The 8,768-nt window shown below is 43.9% G+C and overlaps 1 pseudogene; it reads left to right on the forward strand.

Moving 5' to 3' along the window:
* Nucleotides 1-7,142: 7,142 nt before the first annotated feature.
* Nucleotides 7,143-7,791, forward strand: LOC110324669 (annotated as a pseudogene).
* The last annotated feature ends 977 nt before the right edge of the window (nucleotides 7,792-8,768 follow it).

Below are 8,768 nucleotides of genomic sequence, written 5' to 3' on the forward strand. Positions count from 1 at the left end.
AAAATTGTGCTTTCAGCAATGGAGAGGGAGTTGACCTTCTGAGTCGAGACACTACAGAGCTGGGGCTTGTGGTATGAGCAGGGAAGGGGAGCTGGATCTAGGTGAGCTGCTGGGTTTCTGGTAGGGCACTGTAGCTAGGAAGCGAGGTCAAGTCAAGTGAATAAGGTAGGCTCCAGCAGTTCCCAGCAGGGAAAGCTTTGGTAAAGAACTCGCCCAAAAGTGTTACAGTTCTTTTATGACAGACACTCTCAGACGATCTTTGATGAAATAACTCTCATGCTTTATTCTTTGTGGACAGGATCTTATATACATTTTGTGGTGGGTTGGTGTCTAAAAACAGATGCTTTCTATTGGCTTGGTATGGGATGTTAGGGATGCCGCATCTGCATGTGGAGGGGCTTCGGGCTCTGCCCCTAAGCTATTGTTTATCAGGGTCCTCTCCATGGGGTGCCATGGTCAGGTATTCTAGGACAGGAATGTGGTTGGTGAAATACCTTTTCTCCTTAGGCCTGAGGGTACCAGGGCTTCTGAACCTACTCAGCCTTACCAAGTTCCCCGGCACAGTCCACTGCCCCACAGACTATTTCTTTTATAAGTTGGCTTAGTCATAGTGTCTTCACAGCAACACAAAAGACACAAACAGAGCTGTAGTGCCAGCCCTGATTAAGTTTATATTTGAACGTGGGAGCGCGGTTAAGGGGTACAGAGATGTGTGATTCCATGCATTCCCATAGCAGCACTAAGCATGAAGTCAGCATGTGAGATCCTGGGAATCCACACATATGACATGTAGCCATTGATGTGAAGATACATGTGCAAGCAGAGGCTGAACATGATCAGGCAGGTGGGAATCTATGGTTATAATCACTGAAGAGAGCACAAGTACAGATCAATTGCAAAGAACATCTGTACTTATGGGTTGCAAAGCAACTGAGTGGTGTGTGTGTGTGTGTGTGTGTGTGTGTGTGTGTGTGTGTGTGTGTATGTGTGTGTGTAGGCCAGAGGTCAGCATTGGGTATCTTCCTCAGTCACTCTTCATGTCCTTTTTTGAAATAACCTTTCTAACTGAATCTGTAAATCACCAATCTAACTAGACTGGCTGACTGATGAGTTTCAGGGCTCTGCCTTTTTAGCCTCAGCAGCTTGGAGTTATAGACCAGCACATCTGTGCCCAGCCTTTACATGGCTGTTACGAATCCAAATGCTTGCACAGCAAGTATTTTACTGATTGGTCCATCTCGTCATCCTCTTACGTGGCTTCTCAAAAATGAAAACCAACCAGATGAATAGGCCTGTAAAGGACTCTGATTACCTTTTCAAATCACACACACACACACACACACACACACACACACACACACACACACACACACACAGATTTGGCCCAGGTTAGCTCTAGTCTAACTTCACGGGCCTAACTTGAAATCTAAATTAAACATTTATTAATTGTGTTATTATAAATATTTTATACAATTTATCTAGGTTTACATTTTGACCCACAATATCATGTCATAGAACTGGAATGTGGTATAACTGTCAAATATATGTAGACAGCATTGCGAATTTATAAAAACACCAGAATTCTCACATTATTCCTGAATTAAAAAAAAAAAATCCTGTTCTGGAAAAGAAAGGAAGTCTATTTTCATTTTGCTATATACTAATGTATTTTATATAATAAATCACTTTTTATAATTAATTTATTTTGCTGTTAAATTTTGAGACAGGTTCTATAACAGCAGATTCTTTATCCCCCTGCCTCAGTTTCACCACAGCAGGCTGAAAGTCTAATTTTAGAGACAAACAACTCTCATAGCAACGATGTCTATTTTGTGTTCTCAAAAGAACAGGAGAATAAACATTCTGAATCACTGGGGTGCTAGTGTGTGTGAGGAGTTGAAATATGAAGGCCTGTGAAAGAGTGGGGTCCTTTAACTCGCTGCTTTTCCTTCCATGGCATAGGTGGAGAAATGTTGTATGCCCCGAACAGCCTAGAGTTTTGCTCCTGGCCCCGAGACCAGACTTCCTAGACAGCAACCAGCTGCTGTCCACCAATCCCTGCCACATTCTTCATCCATCGCCAGGGCCAGACACTTGCTATTGTTCTTTTTAGTGATGGCCACAGGGCTTGAAGTTGAGTCTGAGGTGATGACCTTTAGATGCAGCAAGGCCATGAACAAGTTCATGAAGACAGCTGTCTACTGTTATCCAAGGGGTCTATTACATGACCCACCCACAGGACATGCCAGAAACCATGGTAGTAAACCCTAGGTATATGTGGTTTTTCATACATATATGTACTGTGGTGACATTTGGTTTACAAATTAGGTAAAGTGAGAAGTTAATCACAATAATTAATGGTAAAGTAAAGAAATTATAACTATATACTGCAATACAGGCTATTTATGATTGGTTAAATTACTTATTTCTGGAATCATTTGCTTCTCACCAAGCTGTGCTGTGATTGGCTACTCGTAGCTGAAGATGCAGAAAGGGAAACATGAGATGGAGTTGGAGGTGGGGGTGGTGGTTACTCTGAATATTTCCTAGATCAGAAACAATAAGTTGAAGGAACTAGGCAATCCCTTCCGTGGTAATCCAGCCTCAGGAACCGGTTTTACTCACCCAGACAAGGAATATTTGGGAGGAGCTCCTGACAAACATAGTTGTTTCCTCCTCAGCATGGCAAAGCTTTCCATCAGGGTACCAGGGCTTAGGCAAAGCCAAACAAAAGCACGGTCCCTTACCTGGAACGGTCAGTTTTATTAGAGATTTTGAAAAAAAAAAAAAAAAAAAAAACCCAAACTATTCTTTTGTGTTAAAGACATGTAGAATATAATGGACCACTGCCTGAATTAAAATCAACATGAAATTTACAATTTGATTTTAAAAAATAGCTCATGCCTATAGATCTGTTGGTTCAGAAGCAGCACTGAGCTAGCACGTATTAATCCTGAATCTTTAGCCATCCCGACAAAATATATATATATATATATATATATATATATCATCATGGGAGATAACAAGAATTCAAACTGACAGAGGCAACAGGAGCTCCCCAGGCTGTAGACTCCCCAAAGCATCAGGACTCTAACATCACACCATCTCCCACCAGAGCCGGTGAACTGGGCCACTGTGTCCCTCCCTCTCACACCCTGGCATTTGGTGGAGTAGGGCAGGAGAGCCAGGCATATTCATTCAGTCTCTCCAGCTGGCTGTGAGGATCCAGTGGAAAAATTTAAGCAGCCCAGGCTTTTAGCTTTCCCCCTTGGCTGCTGCTGGTTGCATAACATGCTCATCAGTAAAAGAGCTGAATTGCAAATAATCTACTAACCTGGAAGGAATGTCTGAAGAGCTCCCACACACCACACTGGTACTCATTCAATCCAGGAAGGTTTTGTGGGTTTGCTGTGATATTATTGAAATAAAGGGTTTGGCTATCTTAGCCAGTTACTTGAGTGTGTCTTTTGATCCACGAAGAAATTGTCCGTCTAAATGACATTTGTATGTTATTCTTAACTGCCTGTGGAATCAGATAATCTATTCCCCAGAAGGCTGTCAGCAGCCTCCAGTCTTTGTGAAGGTTGAGTTTCCGGCAAGAAAGGGTGTCAGGCGTGCCTGGAGGCGAGACTTCTGGAAGGATGATTCACACACTTTTATAGCTTCACTGCTCACAGGCTATGGGTTTGTTGTTTAAAAGCAATGTGAATGTATGGGATCTTTATGATGGTGTATATTCAGGGGTAATTTGAAAGTACTTTTTTCTCATGTTTGTAGGCTGTCAAGGTCGGATCTGGGAGAATTGAGATTTACACTGATGTTCTAGTGTTTGTATGATCAAACAGGGCGGAACCTCCTGTTCTAATATGCTAGCCCCCATCAGGTGCCAACAATGAACAGACTAAGGAAAAAAGAAATTTGTCAAGAGCCCAGACCTTGAATTTTCACCGAAGGTCTTACCAAATGGTGTAGGACAGGGTGTCAGAGTGTTGTGTGCCAGATGTGAAAGTTCACTGTGGAAGAACTCCAAAGCTTATAACTCGTCTGAAGTCAGAGAAGTATTGATTCATGCCGCTCTAGTCGGTTTGCAAAGCCAGTGGAGACAGCCAGAGAGAAGATATATGAGTCAGACACAGGAGCCCACAGCTAGCAGTCACAACTCTGTCAGGAGCTTGCCATGGATGCGGCTACATCTCAGAAGCAACTGGCCTGCTTGCGTCCCCCTGATGGCCCTCATGGTCCTGCAGGCTTCCCTTACTCAGCATCCTGAATCCACTCCAGCAGCCTGCCCTGCCTTCTTGGCATACTTCAGGTTCAGCCCTGCCCCGCCCGGACACAGAAGCTATACTACTGCTTTTTCTCACTGAAGTGACAAAACGCCATGCAAAAGCAATTTAAAGAGCTTAATTTGACACACGTGACATATCCACGAGAGTACATGCTGTCGTGACAGAGAAGCCAATGCAACCCAAGTGTGAGGCAACTGCTCACATTACAACCACAGCTGGAGAGATGGATACTGGCAAGGAATCCCAGCTCTGTCCTTTCTGTTTTGTTTTCCTTTTTAGTCAGTCCAGGACACCAGCCCAGAGTGTCCTGTCAGAGAAGGTATTTCAAAAGAGAAACATCCATGCTCTACCTTGTTTGGTTAGTGGACTATTAAAACAACCCACTCCCAAGAATTAGAATTTCTCTTGGAATTCTACTCTGAGGGAGTAGAGAGGCTGGTGTCAGACAGAAGAGGAACATGCTCCCAGGAAGAGATATTACACAGTTCTAACAACTTATTAGACCTTCCAGGAGAGACTAGAGCAGAGACAGTGATGGGTCAGTAGCAGGAAGGACCACACCAGGACCAGTATTGTTTCCTTATGCATTCACCCAGCCCTCTAAACATCTTAAATCTGAAAGTTCTGTCAGTATCTCAAAAAGGTTCTGGAGATCACCGGGCCTCTTCATTTGCCCCTCTTCCTAAGGTGACCACACTGATTATATATGTTTATTCATTTTGCTATTATTTGTCTCTTTACTTGCGGTACAGGCCAGAAACAGCAGAGCCTCACTTGCTAGAGCTGCCAATTCTTCCCTGGTGTTTGTCCTAAATAATCCAGTTACAATGGAATGGTGCCTCCTAGGTCTGAATGGGTTTTCTCCTTGGTTAAATCCTGTGGAAACCTCTTCACAGACATATGCCGAGGTATTTGTCCTGGGAGATTCTGCATCTGGTCAGGTTGAGGGTGAGTACCTACCTTCTTAGAGGTGCAGAGGTAAATCTTCGTTTTTTTTTTTTTTTTTTTTTTTTTTTTTTTTTTTTTTTTCTCTAGACAACCTACAGAGTGTAGCGCATGAATCCCTAGCTCAAGTTCCTGGGACAAGCCTCGCACTACATACCATGTTACAGGCCTACACAGCATTTCCACTGTCGTCTTCTATATTTATTGACTTACTTTATGTTGGGGGAGATGGAGAGAGAGAAAGAGACAGAGAGACAGATAGAGCACATGTGTGTATGTGACAGAGAACAACTCGTAGGGTTAGTCTTCTCTTTCTACCATGTGGATTCCAAGGACTGAGCTCAGATCATGCATACTGGTGACAGATACCCTTACTGACTGAACCACATAACCTACCCACCCCACCCCCATTCCAATCACTTTTTTTTTATTTGATGAAGTCTCACTATGTAACCCTTGGTTGGTCTGAGAATCACTATGGAGACCATGCTGTCCTCAAACACACAGGTATTTGCTTATTTCACCCTGCTGTGTGTTAACAGCTATGGCTTGTCTATATTCAATTTGAAATTTCATACATAAAATTTTGGATTTTAAGCAGTGTGTGCTGTTGGTGTATCATGATGAACTCTTATTCTTATATTACCCCACTCCATCTCTCTGGAAGTGAACCATCCCTAAGTATGGTGTATTCATGGATGCAGTAGATGCTACTTGCACTCTAGTCACCTAGTATGTATCTTGGCTATCATGCTAACCATTGCAATCTCACCATATTTGCGTAAGTCCGTGGTGAGCATAAAGCACCTACTAGCACCACATAAAACAAGCAGTGGAATGGAATCAAGTGGAATGGAGTGGAGTGGAGTAGAGGGGAGTGGAGTGGAATGGAGTGGAGTGGAGTGGAGTGGAGTGGAGTGGAGTGGAGTGGAGTGGAGTGGAATGGAATGGATGTTCTGGAATGGCATGGCAGATTAGCTACAGGAATATATGCTACCACTGCAAGAACAGTAGGACAAACAGCCCACATAGAGTGTGAACAACCTATGTTCCCAGGTGCCCACTAAGACTCTTGAGATGTTTTCTCCATGTATAAGGAGGGGCTATTGAAGTCTAACATCCAACCTGGGATGCATCAGTGTCCTTATGACTCAGCTGTCACTATTGCCCTATGAAGCTTCACTGGGTTCTCCCCACATCTTAGTCAGCCTATGCCTGTGGTTTTCTGACTGCTTCCACAAGACCGTCATTAACTTACCCTCCTCACTCTCCTTATAGACTCTGAGATCCTCCAGTGCTAGGATAGTATCTTCGTCATCCTTGTATGTTCTTAGCTCCTCACATTAAGCCCAGGCCCATGATAAGCCCTATGTAGCAAACTTGGTTAAATGAATGGAATTCAGTTCGCTTTATGTCAAACTGACAGGCAAGAAGGACTTAAACACACGAATTCTTTTAAACTACGTGTGTGGATTGTGGACAAGGAAAAGGGATCTATTTTTGTGACTGGTGACAGCTCATTTCCCAAAGGTCATTCTAAAGCAGCATGGCCCTGCTCTTCTAGCCCTGACCTTTCTAGAAGAAATTTCGACAGACAGATTCATGGCTCGGTCATTCACCAACTCATACACTTCTAAGGGGGTATCTAGATTGTTTAGCAGAAGAATACTATTTGGGACCATGTTCTCAAACAAATGTCACTTCTGTTCAGAAAACCAGAAATTTGTTAGTCTCGATGCTACAATTGAGTTCCCAAATACCTGAGTGTAGCTCCATTAATTGTAATATAGATCTTTGAGTTGGTTATAAACTGTGTCTGGGTGGTTATCTCTGGTGGGTTCCCCATAACAGGTGAAAGGGCTTTCGTTGAAAGTAAGTGCAGCTCTCTTCCTATTTTCCATAGTGGCACAAGATCAGGATAAGATGGAGAACTCCATGAGGAAACTTTGCATCTACAAGCCCTGCCTCACATCTGTCATCTACAAGCCATGCCTCACATCTGTCATCTACAAGCCCTGCCTCACATCTGTCTCTGGCAGAGAAGAGACAGACTGACCCTGACAGCCAAAGTGTTAGAGCAGCTCAGTGGTTGGACACCTATATTTTCCCAAAGAAAGATACATCATCAGGCCCTTTGGCATCAGAAGAAATGAAAAGATTGCTATTCACTATACAGCCCATGGATCCAAGCCAGAAGAAATCCTGGAGATAGCTCTACAGATATAGGAGTATGAGTTACAGAAAAATAACTCCTTGGATACTGGAATCTTTGGATTGGGGATTCAAGAACACATTGATCTGGACACCTGAGCATTGGGCTACAGCCTGGACTCCTATATGGTGCTGGGTAGGCCAGATTTCAGTATCTCAAATAAAAAGCATAGGACAGGCTGCATGCACTGGGGGCAAGCACGGAATCAACAAAGATGAGGCTAAACACTGGTTCCAGCAGACGTATAATAGGATTCTTCTTCCCAGGCAAAGAAATGTTATCCAAAAGGCTAATAAATTTTTCTCAGAAATGCAAACAGAAACAAACACAAAGAAAAATAAGTGACACAAGGAACAACAGAAAGGGAGAAGTGAGCGCAGAGGAGGCTTGGGCAGGGGTATCTGTGAGGGGAGATGGAAGGTGGCAACCAGTGCAAGAGACCCCCAAACTAGTCAGTGAATAAGAACAGAACGCTTGAGACTAAGGAGCTAGGAGAGGGGACCTGGGAATAATAGAATCCCTGTTTCCACTCTGTCTGGAGCTTGTGTCCAAAGACAATGTCATGGGTGCTTCTTGTCTCCTTACCCAGGCTGGAATGAGAGTAGGGGGTGAGGTTCCCTTGTGGGAATGCATTTTAAGCTTTGCCTCAACTGACAGCCCAGGAATGTCAGCATGATCCCTCTGCTGGACTCAATAGCTTCTTGTTTTGCTTCTATAGAACTGAGTGTAAGATTTAAGCTAGATGCCTTATGTAAGAGAAAGGGCCCCCCAAGACTATATAATGCAAATGGGCATTCCATACATAGCCACTTCCTCCTGCCAGGAAGCCAAGAGAAGCTGTGTTCCTGAAGTACAGAAAGAGCTAAACAAAGAAGCCAGCATCCTTCTCTGTGAGATTCCAATTTGAATCAGGGCTGCCACAAATGTAAAACGACTTCATTTTCCTTTGCCAGATCCCCTGGGGATGGCGGGCTTGTTTATGCCTCTGTGAAATGAAGTTCAGCCCAACCCAAGTGCAGGAAAACACTTCTATAGGCAGGAGGCTGCTGAAGCCAGAACACGGCAGGGTCCATTCATCCTCCTCTTGGGCAGCTCATCCTCTCAGAACAAGGGGACCTCAGTCCCCAGTGGCCAGGCTTGGCAGCAGAGAAGAACTGGCTCAGACACAGTACTCAGAAAACTTGATGCTGTCAGCCCTCAGAGATCATCTTCCTCTTCTGGGGACTTCTGCTCCCAACATAACTCTGATCTAGTAGGATGGGGTTGAAGAGTCTCTCTCTCTCTCTCTCTCTCTCTCTCTCTCTCTCTCTCTCTCTCTCTCT

This window comes from Mus pahari, chromosome 7 (assembly GCF_900095145.1).
Source record: "Mus pahari chromosome 7, PAHARI_EIJ_v1.1, whole genome shotgun sequence".
NCBI classification, from domain to species: Eukaryota; Metazoa; Chordata; class Mammalia; order Rodentia; family Muridae; genus Mus; species Mus pahari.